The sequence below is a fragment of the Otolemur garnettii genome, unplaced genomic scaffold, assembly GCF_000181295.1.
Source record: "Otolemur garnettii isolate 467f Iridium unplaced genomic scaffold, OtoGar3 scaffold00194, whole genome shotgun sequence".
Taxonomy (NCBI): Eukaryota; Metazoa; Chordata; class Mammalia; order Primates; family Galagidae; genus Otolemur; species Otolemur garnettii.
This window is the reverse complement of record NW_003852589.1, coordinates 2,531,947-2,550,238: the sequence shown is the minus strand read 5'-3', so window position 1 is coordinate 2,550,238 and position 18,292 is coordinate 2,531,947. Positions and strand designations below refer to the sequence as shown.

General features: G+C 37.7%; 1 protein-coding gene and 1 pseudogene across 1 annotated transcript in view; both read right to left on the bottom strand.

The window, feature by feature from the left end:
• The window catches only part of CHRNA7 (cholinergic receptor nicotinic alpha 7 subunit), a 140,961-nt gene that overhangs the window by 105,662 nt on the left and 17,007 nt on the right, over positions 1 to 18,292 (bottom strand). The gene's annotated exons all lie outside the window — the stretch shown is intronic.
• On the bottom strand, positions 4,968 to 5,437 carry LOC100950876 (annotated as a pseudogene).

The window sequence follows — 18,292 nt, the reverse complement described above, 5'->3', positions numbered from 1 at the left end:
CCTCCCTCTCTTCATGCCTCTGGCAGGTCCCTCCCTCTCTTCATGCCTCACTTAGGCCCCTCCCTCTCTTCATGCCTCAGTCAGGCCCCTCCCTCCCTTCATGCTTCACTTAGGCCCCTCCCTCCCTTCATGCCTCTGGCAGGCCCCTCCTTCCCTTCATGCCTCAGTTAGGCCCCTCCCTCTCTTCATGCCTCAGTTAGGCCCCTCCCTCCCTTCATGCCTCTGGCAAGTGGCTTTCCTCCTGGGAGTGAGATGCAGCACTGTGCCCACCGTTCACACCTGCCTGCTGTAGCTTCTCCCCATCTTCCTGCTTATCTATTTATTTTTGTCTGAGTATTTGTGATTGAAGTCTATCTCCTAAAACTGGCATATAGCTGGCTTTATAAATGAAATCTGGATTCCATTTCATGACATGGTGATTATAGATAAGATTGAGCAACCTGTTTCTGTCATCATAATGTGTTACCTGTTTACCAGTCTCCTGTTGTGTTTTCTAAAACCACTTTTAATTCCACTGGATTGCCCAATTTTCTTTGTTCCATGATTCCTCTTTAAGGGTTGAAATTTTTAATCTTATTTCTATTCTTAAAGTAGTTATCTATTTTTGAAAATACATAACTTGGTTTATCTATGTCTTCACAAATCAGCCCACAAATATGTCTATATATTTACATAAAATTGGTGTTTGTGTGTGTATATATATAGTATATGAAAAACTGGTGTTAATATATGTGTGTATACAGAGAGCTGATACAGAGACACTCTCAAGATATTAGAATGTATATTCCCTGCTTTCCTACCTCTGAAACACACTACCTTCACCCCTCCAGGACTGTTTTTAGAATGAAGTCTAAAATCTGGGTTACAGATTAAGTGATAACTGACACTTAATGAGGCTTAACGTCAAATTTTCTATACTCTTACCATTTTTTTTTTTTAGAGGCAGAGTCTCACTTTGTCACCCTCGATAGAGTGCCTTGGCATCACAACTCACAGCAACCTCCAGCTCTTGGGCTTAGGTGATCTCTTGCTCAGCCTCCTGAGGAGCTGGGACTACAGGCACCCACCACAACACTCAGGTATTTTTTTGTTGCAGTTTGGCTGGGCCGGGTTTGAACCCGCCACCCTCAGTATATGGGGCCAGTACCCTACCCACTGTGCCACAGGCACCACCTGCATTTGTACTTATTATACCCCACTTATTCTGCTTAGTTTGTTTTCAGTTTTGCATAACCAGCACATTATTCCAGCAATTCTGTTAGATAATTTGTAGGTGGTAAACTTTGAATCCTAGCATATCCTTATTTATTTATTGCCTTTCTACTTTGATTTGCAGATCTCTTAGAATAATAATTACTTTCTTACTGGAGCTTGGACACTGAAGCCCTTCTGTAGTGTCCAACACAGCCCCCTACTTTCCCTTACACGTGGTGCACTGAAACCCAAGTGTGCAGTGGGTCTTTTACATGTAAGTACTCACTCACATCTTCCTTTGATGCTGACCTTTTTTGAAAACAAAACCATGTATATTTGTACTTCACATTTGCTTAGTTGTCTCTTTCTGAAATACCTACTTAGATTCAAGTCAGAATTTCTTTCATCACCTCCCGTCCATCAGTGGTTTCCAAATATATTATGATTTCTCACAAAACCACTCCCTAACAAAGGCAAATCCCAGTGTGTAGTGAGAGATACATACAATGACACTTTATTCTGTGCCAGAATAAGAAAATAGAAGATCCTATCAAGGATCACGATGACCACAGCAAAGGATGTAGGTGCCAACCTGACAGTTCAAACTTTAGACAGAAAAATAACTGCCATGGAGTAAAACATGTCAGACAAAAATAATTAGTAATTCAAAGTGAAAATAAAATCTCACTGGTCACCTATTTAAACATCTTCATGATTTCATAATACTTTTTTGGAATGAATATTCAAAAAGATCCTGGAAATTAAAAAATGCAGAGGATCTAGGTTTATGTTCTACAATGTCATATTACAATAATGTAACACCATGTCACATGATCCTCAAAGAGACAAAAATACCCGGGCGTCCTGACTCACATCTGTAGTCCTAGCACTGTGAGAGAACTGTTTGAGCTCAGAAGTTCAAGACTTGTCTGAGCAAGAGCAAGACCCCATTTCCACAAAAAAAAAAAATTTAAAAACCCAGCTGGCATCATGGCACATGCCTGTAGTCCCAGAAACTCAGGAGATTGAGGCAGCAGGATGCCTCCAGCCCAGGAATCTGAGGTTGCAGTGAGCTGTGATAATATTACTGCACTGTGCTCAGGGCCCAGGGGTGACTCTTATCTCAAAAACAAACAAACAAAAAAAAAGCAATTGCACGCATCTGCCCCAAATCCCTAGCCCCCCCCTCAAAAAAAAGAGACAAAAATAAGTGGAAGTGCCTCGAAAACACTAAAAGTTACTACATAGACAGAGATGGTCTTATTTTAAGGTTCTTTTCGAACGCTGACAGTGAGATACGTAGTATGTACGATGCACCCAAAGATACATCTTGTGGGAAGACAGGCCCTGAATCCCAGCCCTCAGCACCACACCCAAACCCCTCTGCAGATTTCCTGGAAAATTCAATAATAAAGTCAAAAGCCTCCTTTCCTCCAAAGGACTGGCATTTCTGAAATAGGTGCACTCTTCCCAATCCAGACAAAGATATGCCATGTATCCCACTCTGGTGTTCATTTCCTCTATTTAAGTTTTAATCACTTTTAAAAAATACTTGGATCATCTAATTCTGTATGCTTTCAAGTGATATTTGGAAAAATCCCAGAAAGCTCCTTGTGCCAACACATCAATGACCAGCTGCTTCCCACTGATATAAAAACACCCCCAGGAAAGGAAAAATTTGCTGCCGTGAATATTCCTTTTCAGCTTTTACTTTAATCTAAGGCCCATAATTTTCTCTGTCCAAAACAATAAATCTTCCATCTGTACACTGCTGTTTCAATGCATACCTGATGGACACTGTCAAAGGCTTGTCCTGGACCACAGACTCTGCATTAATTGCTTCACGCACACAACAGGATGTTGGGTCCAAACCACCCTGCCTCCTCAGCAGGGAAGAAAACAGGACGCCTGGCCGCTGCTATCATTGTTAGCTGTGCTTTAAAGTCCCAGAGAACAGGAAGCTGAATTAAAGGCTCTCTTTCCTAGGAACACGAGTCAGTACCACTTGTGGCCACTCCTTGGCCTAAGGACTGAGAGGAATGTCTGTGATGCAGTTTCCATTTAATTTGGAGTTGTAACAAGACCACTGATAGAACGTAACAGGGAAGCTTCACACCAGAGTCAGAGCAATACTCCTGCTTAAAATATCCCAGATATAAAGTATATATATCCTTATAGATCCTGACCTCTAACTACCAACAGGACAAGGACTTGAACGTTTGCAAACATCAGGATTCTATGAACACTGTCAATTTTTATCAACATATCTGTTATTCCTTCTTCTTTTTTTTTCTGTTGAGATTGGGTCTTACAAGGTTTCCTAGGCTGTAGTCAAACTCTTGGGCTCAAGCCATACTTCTGCCTCAGCCTCCCAACTATATGGGACTACCACCACACCTGCCACCTAAATTTTCAATCAAGACATTTTCTTGGCCAGGCGTGTGGCTCATACCTGTAACCCTAGCACTCTGGGAGGTTGAGGCAGGTGAATTGTCTGAGCTCACAGGTTGGGGACCAGTCTGAGCAAGAGTGAGACCCCATCTCAAAAACAAAACAAAACAAAAAGATAGCCAGGCATTGTGGCAGGCACCTGTAGTCCCAGCTACTTGGGAGGCTGAGGCAAGAGAATCATTTGAGCCCAAGAGTTTGAGGTTGCTATGAGATATAACGCCACGGCACTCTACCTAGGGTGACAAAGTGAGACTTTGTCTCAAAAAATAAATAAATTGGATGGGTGTGTTGGTTCACACTTGTAATCCCAGACTTTGGGGCCAAGATAGGCAGATTTGCTTGAGCTCAGGAGTTCGAGACCAGCCTGAGCCAGAGTGAGACCCCCATCTCTAAAAAAATAACTGGGCATTGTGGCAGGCACCAATAGTCCCAGCTACTCGGGAGGCTGAGACAAGAGAATCACTTAAGTCCAGGAATTTAAAGTTGCTGTGAGCTATTACACCATAGCATTCTACCAAGGGCAACATAGGCTCTGTCTTAAAAAGAAAGAAAAGAAAAGAAAAGAAATTTTCTTCATCTTTAATCTACAGATATTTTAGGCAAATGTAAAAAAGGAGTATTGGTTTAATGGTTCCACAAATTTGCTGAGTACAAACATTTGATGAAAATTTTTGAAGGTAGCACTTTTTATTTTGTATTTTTTTCAAAAAGAATATTTTTAAAGTTTTTGGCCAGTTAATTTGTAAAACTCCTAACATATTTCATTTACTATATAAAGTCTGTCTGGAACGTATCCAGCTATGTAACATGGGGAGAAAAAAAAAATCCACAATTGGCTACTTTTTGGATAGCCGTCATATAAGCTATGACAACAAAGTCAAAGTTTTTCAGGTGAACATACAAAAATGGTAATTTCATTTAAAAGACACACTCAAATGTTTACTACAGCACAATTCATGCTTGCAAAGAAGTGCAATCAACCCTAGTGCCCATCAATACATGAATGAATTACTAAAATGTGGTATATGTATGCCATGGAACTCTACTCAGCCATAAAAGAGACTATGTCTAAATTAGTGTAGAAAGATTTTGATTTGCTATAATGCTTTGGGAAATTTTTATTTTGATTTTTCTTCAGAGTTACATTATGCCAGGGTCTCACCCAGGGAGGTAGGGTCCTTTTGGTGGGGAGGGGGCTTAAAAATATTAGAGATCTAGATTTTATTAGATCCATAAACAAAAACAATTTTAAAAAGCAATCATAATATAAAATGGCAGCTCACAGTAACTTCTTCAGTTTCATCTTCAGAAATTGACTCAATTCAGTCTGCCTCATTCCCAGAAGCCTCATCAAAACTCTCCACAAGATCTGGAACTTCACCATCATCATCCTCTCCAGGAGCAAGTGGTTCTTTCCATCCACAGATTGTGCAGGCAGAGCTTCAGCCAGCCTCCTCCAGCTAGTCAGACTGTCTGCACCGAGCTGGTTTAAGATGCTGGGTAGCATTTCTGTCAGCTGCTTAGTCTCAGCATGGCCTGTAATGGTGAAAGTGTTTGCTGCCAGAGATGCCTGAACTTCAGGGTTCTTTAAGTAGATCATTGTTTCTTGGTTTGTAAAAATATTCATCTCTTCAATACCAGAGATATTGTTTACCCCTAACTTCTTTAAGGAGAACTGAAGTTTTTTATCATCTGCTGCAGCTGTTCTGTGAAGCACCTTCTTTCTGCGAGCAGTTCCTTTCCCATCAATGTACACTTGTGCCTGCAGTTTGGCGAGTTTCTCTTGGTTCATGATAGTTTCTTTTATCTTGTCAGAGCATAAAGGGGACTGCACGGGTTGGTGCTCAGGAGGTCTTAGGTAGACCATCTGAGTTTCGGCACACACTCAGGGATGCAAATCGGCAGCTAGAGGAAGGCCCGAAGTGACACACACCTGGGGTAGGGTCCTTTAAGACCTGTGGATCCGGCGGTGACCAACTGAAGAAATATGAAGTTAGAAATGATAAGAAAGAAAGAGACAAGACATACAGGATAGAACTTTCAAAGGTGGGAACCCAGGGGACCACCATTTGTGGGGTTCTGACAGTGGCCCCAAGTGTCTGTTCCACTCGGCTTTTACTGAAGGCTGTTTGCTCATTAGCCAAGAGGGTAAGATGAGGAAGAGAACAAAGACACCAGCAGTTTCTCTGTGTGAACGTATCAGCTCCTATTGTTTCTATAATCATTAACTTTAAGGGTCTGAGCAGTCTTGAGAAATCCAGAACCTGAGCAGGTGGGGGGCAGCCTCCTGTCTGAGGTCACATATACATATTCCTAGGGTAGGGTGACCAGACGTCCCGATTTTGGCGGGACAGTCCCGCTTTTCAACAATTTGTCCCACGTCCTGTGGCGTTTTAAAAAAGTCCTGATTTTTGGAAAGAATGCATGAACGGGCTGGACAGAACAAGAAGGGAATATACGGTTTTCGGCCGCTATATGGCTATTTCGCCAGAATATGAGTTTTATATTATTTTTGTTAATTTTATAATGTTAACTGTAATAAATAATTGCTGAGAAGTGATTATGGAGAACTGCTTATCAAAGTTTGCCTTGTTGTCAGGCCCTGCCCTGCGCCGTCCCCTGCCCCGCCCCCCAGCCATGTTGTCCCGCCTTACAGATGTTAGAATCTGGTCACCCTATCCTAGGGAGATGTTAAACTCTGCTAGTTCACTGTACAGTAAAATACCACAAGCCTCAATCTCCTCTGAAGAATTGGTGGGAGAGAGGAATTTTCCTCTCATCACCACCATAGAAGGTCTTCCTCTATGATAAGGGATAGAAGCCTCCTACCCACATTTCAGGCATCAAGTTATTCCCTTGATCTCTGCCCCAAGCAAATACAAATCTCCACAATGAGTATTTGCTTTGACTGTTAACTGGGCAGGAAATGGCCTAGTTAATGTAGCTTGCCAGGCCTTTCCACAGCATCTTCTGTGGCCATTATTCCTTCAGAGTGTTTACAGACCTAACAGGGATGTTACTAAGCTATACCCCCAATAGGCCAGAGTTATAGGAAAAGCAGGAAACTTCTCAGATAAGAAATTTAGCAGCAGCTAGTTTAAAGGTAAACTAGTTGACTTTCCTTTGTTCCAACTTACTCAGCTTACTTTTTAATTTCTCCCTTTTTCTGGGTGTGTTTTCTCTTGCCAAGAATGGGGTCTTCAGTCCCCATTATGCCTGCAAGATTATAAGCATTAAAACCAAAGCCAAAGAAAAAAAATCTATATCCTTCTAATTCATAGCCACCAACCTTCATCATCAGATCCTAATGAACAAATTGTTGAAGGAAATCAGCAGGAAGCCATTGGCCTGAGACTATCTCTGTGCTTCGAGTTCCTAATTTACAAAGGCCACCTAATTTAGTAAGGAAAAAAACTGAAACCTAATTTAGAGTATCACAAACAGCCAGGTTTCAGACAGTCACAGGTAGCTAACTCATCACTCTATGCCAAATAGGACAAGTGCCGAGCTATAGCCAAGCAGATGATTCATCTACTTTGCTTAGCTTAAGAATATCCTTACAGAAAATATTTACACCTTATTCGTAGTCCAGAATGTTTATCTATTTTAATCAACTGAAGAAGAGAAATACAAGCAGAATATTAAAACAGGTGTGACAACCTGAAATAAAAGCCATTAAAAGTTATCTGTCTTAGGAGAATAGATGATGATGGGAAACCTGGGGTTAGGGGCAAGGACTTCTCATAGCCCTTCCTGCTACAGGTTCTATAACTAATGTGTGTTAAATATTAAAAAAATCTCCATAGCTTATCCATTTTTTCATATAATCCACTCATTAAATAACTGAAATGTACTTTTGGGTATAAATATAGTGGATAATACAATATGTGAACGTGATATAGTTTGGCAGGCATGCAGATATTACACTAAAAAAACTTTTATTACTCTTGAAAAATAAAATAACCATCACTTGATATTTCCCAAAACTTCACACAAAATCAATTCTAGGTGAATTATACATATAAATATGAAAGCCAAAAGGATAATAACAAAAAGCCTCTAAAACAACAAAAACTCCTAAGAGAAATTGTAGAAAAGTATCTTCATGAACTTTAGAAAGGAAAAAACTTTTTATATATGACACCATAAGATCAGTTATTAATGGGCTTCACTCAAATTAAGAATTCCTGTTCATCAAAAGATACCAATAATCTGTAAATATACATCTATTAAACTTATACAAAAGAGAGAATAAAGTATTTATTTAGAAAAGTCACAAGAGTCTGGGAAGGTTTGTGCAAAAATATATAACAAATTGCTGTGATTTGAATGTTTTCCCTTAGAAAGCTCACATGGAAATTTAATTCTTATTGGGATGGTTGTGGAGATGAGACCTTTAAGAGATGTGCAGGTCATGAGGGCTCCACATTCATGAAGGGACTATGCAGGTCTAATCTCACAACTGACTACACCTCCTCTTGTTCTTTTTCTCACCTCTTTGCCCTTCTGCCATGTTATGCCTCCCACCGTATTTTGAAGCAGCAAGAAAGCCCTTACTATGTGCTAGCACCTCAATATTAAACTTGCCAACCCTCAGAATCTTAAGAAAAAAATCCTTGTATAAATAAATTGCCCAGTCTAGAGCATTATGTTATAGCAGTAAAAATAATAATAAGACAATGACTAAGGGCTCATGTCTGCAAAGTCCAAAATGTAACAACAACAACAACAAAAACTCAAACCATTTAACAAGGAAAAATCAAACCAATGCAAAATAAAACAAACAGAAAAAGAGAAAATAGGCAAGAGACATGAAAATATACTTCTCTAAAGAAGATATGGAAATGGAAAATTAGAACATGAAAATATCTTCAACCTCACTAGTAATCAGGAAACTGCTGTTTAAAATCACAAGGCAATCACTGTGGACAAACCTAAAGTCTTGTAGAGTGAGGTCTTTGGCTTCATTTTTATTGCTAAGAATTTCCATGGCTATACAGAGTTTTTTCTGGTTCCATACAAAACAAAGAACTATTTTTTCCAGTTCTTCAAAGTACAATGTTAGCATTTTAATGAGGAGTGCATTGAATCTATATAGATTGCTTTGGGTAGAATAGACATTTTAACAATGTTGATTCTTCCCAGCCAAGAGCATGGTATGTTCTTTCATTTGTTAATGTCTTTGCCTATTTCTTTTCTTAGGATTTCATAATTCTCTTTGTAGAGCATTCCTTCACTTCTTTTGGTAGGTAAATTCCTAAGCATTTCATTTTCTTTGAAGATAATGCGAATGGTTTATGTCCTTGATCTGCTTATCAACTTGGCTGTTACTCACATATACAAAGGCTACTGATCTTTGGACAGTGGTTTTATACTCATACTCTGAGATGTTACTATATTTCATAATCACTTCCAGGAGTCTTGTGGTTGAGTCTCTGGCATTTTCTAAGTATAAGATCATATCATCAGCAAACAGTGAGGGTCTGACCTCCTCTGCCCCCATTTGGATGCCCTTAATATCCTTCTCTTGCCTGATTGCAATGGCTAGAACTTTCAGCACCATGTTATATAGTAGTGGTGACAGAGGATATCCTTATCTGCTTCTAGTTCTAAGCGGAAAAGCTTTTATTTTTACTCCACCCAGTATTATGTTAGCTGTGGGTTTATCTAGATGGCTTCAATCAGTTTAAGAAATGTGTCACCTGTGCCTATTTTCATGTTTTCGTCAGAAAAAGATGCTGAATTTTATCAAATGCTTTTTCTGAATCTACCGAGAAGATAGTACACAGAACTGGATGGCCACATGTAAAAAACTAAAACTGAAACAACACTTTTCAGCATTTACAAAAATTGATTCAAGATGAATAAAAGATTTGAATCTAAGACAAGAAATGATAAAAATCCTAGAAGAAAGTGTGGGAAAAACTCTTGAGGATGTCGGCCTGGGGAAATATTTTATGAAGACGACTCCAATGGCAATTGCAACAACAAAAATAAACAAATGAGACTTAATTAAACTGAAAAGCTTCTGCACAGGTAAGAACACAATAATTAAAGCAAATAGACAAACTTCAGAATGGGAAAAGATATTTGCACATTATGAATCTGACAGCACTGATAACTAGAATCTATAAAGAAATCAAATTAATCAACAAAAAAAGGCAAATAATCCTATCTATCACTGAGCAAGAGACAGGAACAGAACTTTCTCTAAGGAAGACGCAGGAATGGCTAACAAACATGAAAAAATGCTCATTATCCCTAATCATCAGAGAAATGCAAATCAAAACCACCCTGAGATATCACCTATCCCCAGTGAGAATAGCCTATAACACAAAGTCCCAAAGTTGTAGGTGCTAGTGTGGATGTAGAGAGAAGGGAACACTTTTATACCACTGGCGGGATTAGAAACTAGTATAGCCTCTTTGAAAAGAGAATCCAAAGAACTCCAGTTAGCTCTCCCATTTGATCCCACAACCCCATTACTAGGTATCTACCCAGAAGAAAAAAATTCCTTTTATCATAAAGACATTTGCACTAGATTGTTTATCGCAGCTCAATTTACAATTACCAAGATGTGAAAACAACCTAAAGGCCCACCAACCCAGGAATGGATTAGCAATTAACAAACTGTGGTATATGTATACCATGGAATACTATTTGGCCATAAAAAAAGATGAAGTCTTGGCTCAGCACTTGTAGCTAAGTGGTTGGGGGCAACAGCCATACACACAGAGACTAGAGGGTTCAAATCTGGACCAGGCCTGCTAAACATCGGCAACTGCAACAAAAAAATAGCCAGGCATTGTGGCGGGCACCTGCTGTCCCAGCTATTTGGGAGGCTGAGGCAAGAGTTTGAGGTTGCTGTGAGCTGTGACACAAAGGCACTCTACCAAGGGTTACATAGTAAGACTGCCTCAAAAAAAAAAAAAAATGAAGACTTGAGCTGAAGCATATTCTCCTTCACAATGTATCACAAGAATGGAAAAGCAAGCGTCCAATGTACTCAATACTAATATGAAGCCATGAAGCCAGTAGATGATCCAATACATGCCCATATAATAGAAAAACTCAATTCAAGCTGGGGGAGAGGGAATAAGAGACAGGGAAAAGGGAATAAGGATAGGGATTGGTGTGCTATCACTTAATGGGCACAATGTAAGGGTATATGGCACACCTCTTGGGTGCAGAGTCCCTACAAGAGGGACTCTACCTAACAAATGCAAACATTGTAACCTAGTTGTTTGTACCTCCACATTAACCTACAATTAAAAAATACATATATATATATACATATGAAATCACAAGGAAAATCATTCCACACCCTCCCAAATATTAAATAATAGACTGAAAATACCAAGTGTTGTTGAGTTTGTAGACCAATAAGAATTTTCATACACTGTTGATGAAATGTTAATTGGTATAACCATTTTGGAAATTTTTTGGCATCATTGGCATCATCTGGAAAAGTTAAAAACATGCTGCCTTATGACCTAGCATTGTACTTCCATATATAGACCAGAAACAAATGCATATACCTGTGCTCTAAAGACATTTACAATAAGAATATTAATGGCAATGTTCTCTGTAATAGACAAAATCTACAAGCAATCTAAATATCTATCAACTTAACAATAAACTCTATTAAATTCATACAATAAAAATAAATAAGACTGGGCTGCAGGCTCTTGAGTGACTTACAAAAAATAAAACTGAACCAAAAAGCCAGACCCAAAGAATACACACCGTGCACTTAAGTAATTTCTCTTATATGAAGTTCCTTAGAAAAGCAAAACTAGTCTAAAATAAGCTAATAGTTTTGCTCTGAAGGAAGGAAGAGCTGTTTTGGGTGGTGATACCTTTTTGATAATTCATTGACTTGGTTTTGATTATTGGGCCACATTTATGAATATCCACTATACTGCAATTCAAAGTTTTAAAATGGGATTAAAGAATAACTTCCAAAATTAAAAACCTGGTCTCTCTTTATGAGCTAGCCAACATGTCAAAGATCACTTCAAATGTTTGCACCAGAATGTTAATGCAGCTCAATTCGCAATTGCCAAGTCATGGAAGCAACCCAAATGCCCACCAATCCACGAATGGATTAACAAACTGTGGCATACATATAACCATGGAGTACTATTCAGAAAAGACAGAGGCTTTACATCTTTTGTGTTTACCTGAATGGAGTTGAAACACATTTTTCTTAGTAAAGTATCTCAAGAATGAAACAAAATGCATATCCAATGTACTCAATACTAATATGAAATCAATATATAAACATTACAAGCCCACACACACAGAAATAAAGTACAAATATAATCTAGCAAGGGGGAAGAAAGGGGAGAGAGGAGAAATGGCAGAATCTCACCTAATGTGCAAAATGTGGGGATGTTCAGTATGCCCCAGGTTAAGGGCTCAACTAAACTTGAACATTACCTTACAATTGAAAACAATGTAACCTAAACAATTGCACCCTCATATTAATTTGAAAATTTTTTAAAAAGTCTTAATAGAGAACAGTAACAAACTAATCTTTCCTCAGTAATGATTTCACTGTGAATTTTATTCACTTGCACTTGAACAGATTCTTGCAGTGAAAACCTCTGCTCTCTTACTGACTTATTTTAGAATTCAGGATTAGGTAGTATTTTGCTTGTTCTCAGAGAAGAAGAAATCATTTGCCTCACCTAATTTTCTTCATCTAAATACCTAATAATAACATTATATCTGTGAGCTTCTTAAATAGGTACATTACATCAGAAACTCATTTTACATTTCTGAAATTTGAAACCAGCTAAAGAGATACCCTAACACCTGTCTTCTCACCACAAATAAAGCAAATACCTTCTCCTTCCTCTTTGTGTCCACTGTCTGGAGTAGAGACACCACTTCTTTTACCCAATACTGGAATCTTTTCAGACAGTTTGCTTTCAGTAATCATTTCCCACACTGAGAATCTTTCACAGGTGACATTCACTTACCATGACAACTACAATTTCCTTGCCTTCTGCCCACTGCTACTTGCAATTGAGACAGGTCAGTTCCTGCACCCAATGATCTGACTCAGTGCCTGTAGTCAGCCACATAGCCAGGCCTTTCCCACAACCCATTGTTCTGCACTGATTTGTAACCCATAATAAAGGGCTTTATATAATTCCTTGTCTAGTTTCACGTTAGTCTCACAGTCAATTACTTTGGTTTGCTGGGAGCTGCCTCCAAGGCTTCTGCTGTATCTTTAAGCTTGATATCTTGGCAACTTAATAGTGGGATGCCTTATTTTGATATATTAAAAAAACTCAGTAAGCAGAGGTAATGACAAGATAGGTGTGTAGGTCTGTGTGTATGTTTATGCACACATAAATATACACATATTGACACTATTTTACAATACTTTTGGAATTTTTTTCGCTGAAATAGTTTATAGCTCATGTTGACTAAGGAAAACACCTAAATTAAAGAGTATAGGAAGTAAGATTAGAAGATGCCAAATGATCTCTTCTTCTCTGAGAAGGAGTAAAACCCTATCTAACCTAAATTTTAAAATAAATCACTAAGAGAGCGTAAATTTTCATTGGCATTCTGCCATGACAAGACTATTTCTCTTCTTTTAACAGCATGTCAGGGACGAAACAGGAGCACAGAGAGAGCTGAACCCTTTGGGGAATATCTTCAGTGATTCTTTGAAAGGCAACATGCACAAGATTCCTTTAGCAAAGATGTTTATAATTCCCAATCTATAAAGATTAAAAGAATTTTGTAGGCTTATGACCCAGAGCTGTAACATGTTTGAGAGGGATAAAATTTCAACAGTAATGAATCTGTGCCAATTATAAAGGTGCACTCTGAATAAGTTTTTATTGATACATAATACTAATTGTACATATTTAGGGGGGTATATGTGATATTTTGATACTTGTGCATAATGTGTAATAATCAAATCAGAGTAATTAGGTTATCCATCATCTAAAACATTTATCTTTTCTTTGTTTGGGGAATATTTCAAATCTTTTCTTCTAGCTATTTTGAAATATACAGTAAGTTGTTGTTTGACTACTCTCAATTACCAGAACTTACTCCTTCTATCTAACCATATTTCCATACCCCTTGACCACCTTCTTGTTACCGCCCCCCTTTCCCACCTTCTTTTCCCAGCCTCTGGTAACCACCATTCTACTCTCTGCTTCCATGAGATCGTCAGCTCCCACGTATTCATGACAGCATGAGGTATTTGTTTTAATTTAGAATGATAAACTAGGTGGTTCTCACTGACCTTCCAATAAGAACTATTTAAAAAGCTGGAGACAAGCAAAAGTCATGTCCTTGAAGATACCAGAGAGTAGTGAAGAATGACAAAGACAAGATCAGGGTGGGGACAGATCCCTAAGAAAATAAAAAAATTGGGGGTCACTTTTCCAGAGTCATGTGCTAGTTCTTTAAAAAATGCCTAAAATCATTCAGGACTCCATAAAGAGAGAGAAGATCTTAGTAAAATCTGTATTTATGCCCTGAATGTACATATATGCAAGAACCAGAAACAGATCAGTCTTTCCAGGGATTGATTAAAACTTGTCTTCTCATGTTTTCAGCCCCTAATCAGGTTCAGGTAATAAAGTTTGGTTGCTGGCACCCATAGGCTGGTTGTTAATCAGAAACAAATATGATAAAGGAATAAGAGGGTATTCTCAAGACTCTCGAATTACCTCTACAATTTTTACCCTATATTGTCTGGGACAAAATACAAAAACAGCCAGGCTTAGAAAGAGCACAGATCATGGAACAGAAAATCAAAAGAAACAATCAACAATAAAAACAGAAGCATAAAGTGTCTAAGAATGGAACTATCAGGGAGGGGCTGCAAAATAATTCTTATTAACACATTTAAAGAAATTTAGAATAAGCTTAAGATCTATAAAGTACAAGAAAAACCAAAAAGACATCCTAAAACCAAAGTATGTAACATCTAAACTTTTAAAACAAGTCAGTAAATGGGACTAACAACAGATAGGCACAATAAGAAAATTCATGAACTGAATATAGGTCAACAGAAAACAGACTGAATGAACCCTGGAGAGATGAGATAATGGATATTACAGAAAAAGAGCATGAGATATACGGAACAAAGCAGGCTTCTCCACAGCAGCATTACTGACATTTTGGGCCAGATGATTCTTTGTTACGGAGGGAGCCGGCCTATGCAAGGTGGGATATTTAGCCGTATCCCTGCCCTCTTCCCAGTAAATACCAGCATTACCCTGCTTCCCAAATGGGGCAACTAAGACTCTCTCAAGACAATGCCAAATATACCATGGGAGACAAAACTGTCCCTTGTCGAGAACCACTGGGATAAAGTGAAAGCTGTGGCAAGCTCAAAATCACATCTCAACAAGATGAGAAAATGCAGCAGAAGCTGTATCTGAAGACATATTGGCGGCCGTTTTCTAAAACTAATCAAAGAAACCAAATAACAGATTCCATAAGCAATTATGAATCCCAGATTATCACAGTAAAACTGCCGAAAATCGAAGACAAAGAATAAATTTTTAAAGGGGCCAAAGCAAATAAGAACAGAGTACCCTCAAGGGAACATACAGTTGACCTCTTCCAGAAAGCAACAAAAGTTAGAAAACAATGGGGTGATATGTCCTAAGTGCTAAAAGAATTTAATTGCCGACTCAGATTACGTGTATCTGAACTATCATTCAAAAATTAAGGCAATATAAATAAACCTGGAGACAAATAAATGTGGAGAGATTGTGCTCCTTCCAGATCCACACGAAAGAGAATGGAAATAGATAGAAGGAAAATTATCTCGTATGAAAGTTAGGGGATGCAGAAAGGATAGAAGTAATCAGAAAGTAAATGTGAATAAATCTAAAAGAATATTGACTATAAAAAACAATGATAATCTTAGGGAGTTTAAAATCTATTGGTAGAAATATAATATATGTCAATAAGGGTACACACATTGGAATCATGGAATTAAAGTGCTATAAAATGCTCACATTGTAAAGAAAGGTTGATGACTTTCATTAGACTTTAATGAGTCAAGGATTCCTGCTTGACCTCTGTAAGAAGAAAAGAAAGATGTATGACTAACAAACTAATAGAAAGGAAAATCAAAACAGTGGAAAATGAACAATTAATCCAGAAGAACGTAATAAAGAAAAGAGAAAAGAACATAAAAAGGACAGAGCAGACAGAGGCACACAGGGAAAGACAGATTTATACCCCAAAATATAAGTAATCACATTAAGGATAACTCAGATACAAACATTAGCAAACTCAGTTTTTAAAAAATTAAACTATAGGTTGCTTACAAGTAACATCATAAATCACTTAAACAAAATTTTTTAATTTTATTTCTAAAATAAAGGAATATGGATTGAACATGTAGTGATGATGAGAATTTCATAATAGAGAAAGATATAAAATCTATTTTAAAACTTATAGTTAGTTATTACTTGACCTATTTGTATTACTATAAAATCAATGTCTGCCAATACTGCTTAAGGCACCATACACCTTGTAAATATTTCTCTACACACCTATAAGTAAGTAAGAACTGTAGGCTTAGGTATGCAGATTTTCTGCCCTCAATTCCTTTTTGTTTAATTTGGTTTCCTGTACAAAACACTTATTATTTTTTTAATTTTATGAAATGTTGCTTCTTAGAACATTACTAGGCCCAGTCTGTGGTTCCTAACGTAAGATGCTTAGGAGTGGTCACTAACAAAGAGATGAACAGACTAAAATAAACAACTCTTTATAGTAATAAATAACATGGAAACACACAAAGCAAAAACTGTTTCCCTCAGGACTCGAGACGCAAGCGTGAAAACAGGGAGAGTCAGGACTTACCAAAGCAGAAAGTAATGAGCAAAAACCATGACAGTGACTAGTGGCAGAGAAAGAAAACCTGAATTGTAATCCACAAATTGCTGGAGGGTCAATATGGGCAACTTTGAAAGTTAAAAATTCCAAAAGGCCTCAGTCAGATGGGGCCCCCAAAATACTGTAAGATTTACCTCCACGAGCTCAACCAGGTTCCCCCAGTAAATATGGGAGAATAACTCCCTCACACTTCTTCCAAAAGAAGACAAAGGGAACTATTTTTAAATATTCTGGAGAACTGTGCTGATCTTAACAAAATTCATCCTCATGAGAAATGAATTAACCAGAGTCTAACCTGCCAAAGTATATTATCAGAGCCTAACTGATCCAGATAAAGGGAAATACCTAATTCCATGCCATTCTAGCCATCCTATCCTGCCTAACAGGAAGGAAAAAACTGATAATCACTCATCAAGTTCAGAGTCCAGCAGGAAAAGAAAAGCTCACTAAAAACTGAGACCTAATTATAGGACTATAGAATACTTTCTCTCCCCTCACACCTCACCACCACATTACTAAAGACTTATCTGCAGCACTTCCTTTTAACCAGTACATCATCTGTTCTACTATCAAGGAAAAATTACAAGGCATACCAATTTTTTTTAAAGGGGAGGAAAATGAATAAATTGCTGAGACGAAGCAAGCATCAGAACCAGACATGGGAAGGATGATGGAATTATCATACTAGGAATTTTAGACAACTATATTAACTGTGGTTAATATGCTGAGTGATCTAATGGATGAAGTAGACATCACACAATTAACAGATGAGCAACATTAGCAGAGAGATGGAAATCCTAAGAAACAACCAAAAGCAAAGTATAGAAATCAAAAATAATATGACGGAAATAAAGAATATCTTTGAAGAGCTTACTAGGACCTGATACAACTAAGGAAAGACTATCCGACCTTAAGGATACATCAATAGAAATTTCAAGGAATGTAAAGTTAAAAGAATAAAGACTAAAAATAATAGACTAGAATATCCAATGACTATGGGACAAATGCAAAAAATGTAACATACATGTAATTGGATACAAGAAGGGGAAAGAAAAAAAGGGGGGAAAAAAGTATCTGAAACAATGATTGATAATTTCCTCAAATTAATGTCAAACACCAAACCACAGATGTAGGAAGCTCAGAAGACACCAACTAGACTATATAAAGGGGAAAAAAGAACAAACTACACCTAAGTATATCACTTCAAGCTACAGACAGGCAATCATAAACACAAAACCCTGGAGTGGAGGGTGGGGGGAACACCTTACCTATAGATGAACAGAGACAGAATTATATCTGACTTCTCAGAAACCATGAAAGCAAAAAGAGAGTGAAATATTTAATACTAGAGACTAAAAAACTCACCAACTTAGATTTAGCAAGTGTCCTCCAAAAGTAAAGGAAAACCGAACACATTTTCAGACAAACAAAAATTGAGGAAATCTACTGCAAGAAGATCTGTCTTGCAAGAAATGTTAAAAGAAGTTCTTTAGAGAGCAGAAAAATGATACAGATAGACACTTAGATCTAAATATAGAAAGAAACAGCATTTAAGAAGGAATACATTGAGGGTAAAATAAAAACAGTTGTTTTTCTTATTTTTAATTGATATAACAGGTCACACCTTGTTCAAAATAATGGCAATAATGTATGTAATTATGTATACATATATATCATATATACACACATTCACTTATATATTATTACATATAAGTGAAATGAATGATAGCATCAGTGACAGGAGGGAGGG